Genomic DNA, 1,556 nt, shown 5'->3' on the forward strand with positions numbered 1-1,556 from the left:
TATTATTACTATTATTAATAGCCTATTATTATTATCATTTTTATAATATTTCGTCACTTTGAGAATTCTAGTGATTTTCAACCGCCTGTACTCGACATAAGTATCTGTATCGAGGGTCAATATCGAATAGTTCTTACCACTGCAACTCAGAATTCGCTGGCTGTACCGAATTAACACTTTTTAGTTTCGTGATCCCTGTTCATGTCACGTGAAAGAGGTCCAGTCATAGTGAGGTGGCGGCTTCGGTCCAATCGATGTGTAGGCCTATAAAAGAGATATACAGCCACAAACGCTCTAGACATAATCGTTTGATCATTCAGACTTCAGACGCTTTATCGACACTGCAAAAGCCTACGTATTCCATTCAGCAAAAAGGTAACCTCTTACTTCTCTTTCCAGGTCTACCTTGGACAATGAAGATCTTGATCTAAGTGGGGTTTTCAAAATTGATAAAAATAAAACTCTTATTTTTAAAACCGCTCCGTATTTCAAGCATAGATCTAGGCCTAAACTCTTTCTGTTCCTCGATTTATAAACAGATTCATGGACTTATAAAATGGAAATGATTGATCCGATGCGTGGCGCTCAAAAGCTATGTCATTTCTAAATCATTTTTCAGATTGTTTGGTAAAAATTCTACGGTGCCTGCTACTAACAGTAACTGCATAAGGTCATAAAGTAAACGCTACAAGCATTTTTGAACAACTTAGCAATGGCACTGCTTTTTAAAGATGGGTAAGCCTAGTATTAATTAACTTATACACAATACAGGTACAAAGTTAAATAATCCAGACGTTACTTTTTCAAAATTAGTCCTTAATTTTTTTTTTTAATTAGATCTATGGCTGTGCGCTAGTTGGAAATTGTGGGTATTTTGGAGAAAATTCCTATAGAGGAGAATCACATTTTCAAAAGCAAATAGTTTGAACTCGAGTTCGAAGCCAGTATGCCATTTTATTAGTAAAATCACAAAAAAAACCTGCTTTAGATCTAGAATGGGAATAGTTCAGCTGTAGTTTTAGAAACTGACGTTTTTTGGCATTTATTAATTATAATTATTATGAGCTTAGTAGGTAGGCACTCTCCCTGTATATGAGCGCGCGGGGGGGGGGGGCTATCTTTGATACACCAAAAAAAAGCTTATGACGTTACGTTGTGCCTGCATGCAAAAGGAAATGGGAGAATTCCTTTTCGACCAGGGACTTCAAAGTTCCTTATCGACCAGTAAAAGTCTGGGTCCGGTCCCTTTTCGGCCAGTAGTGGTGTCCGGTCTTTTACTTCAATTTTGGAATTGATTGTTCCGGTTGCCTCTCCGTTTGCCGAATACAGTCTTTTGAAAAAATATAAAATATGCGATTCTAGGTATCTGCTGCGTATTAGATGCAATCTGCTCACCACAGGAAAGTGAAAATAAGACTTTGAACAGGATAAATATTTCGGTTTGTTATCATTTTGGCGGGCGGATTAAAAACTTATTTTGTTTGTTTATTTTCTTTAATGAACTTATTTAAAGAACAGTTGAAAATGCACGCATTGTGTAAAGACATATCCACAAC

General features: G+C 36.5%; 1 long non-coding RNA gene across 1 annotated transcript in view; it reads left to right on the top strand.

Annotated features, from left to right (window-relative positions):
- The first annotated feature begins 216 nt into the window (after positions 1 to 216).
- Positions 217 to 1,556, top strand: part of LOC101850631 — a 4,865-nt gene continuing 3,525 nt past the window's right edge. The window contains exon 1 of the long non-coding RNA XR_220168.3: positions 217 to 375. This is a non-coding gene — a long non-coding RNA (uncharacterized LOC101850631). The remainder of the gene's footprint in view (positions 376 to 1,556) is intronic.

This window comes from Aplysia californica, unplaced genomic scaffold, assembly GCF_000002075.1.
Source record: "Aplysia californica isolate F4 #8 unplaced genomic scaffold, AplCal3.0 scaffold00045, whole genome shotgun sequence".
Classification (NCBI taxonomy): Eukaryota; Metazoa; Mollusca; class Gastropoda; order Aplysiida; family Aplysiidae; genus Aplysia; species Aplysia californica.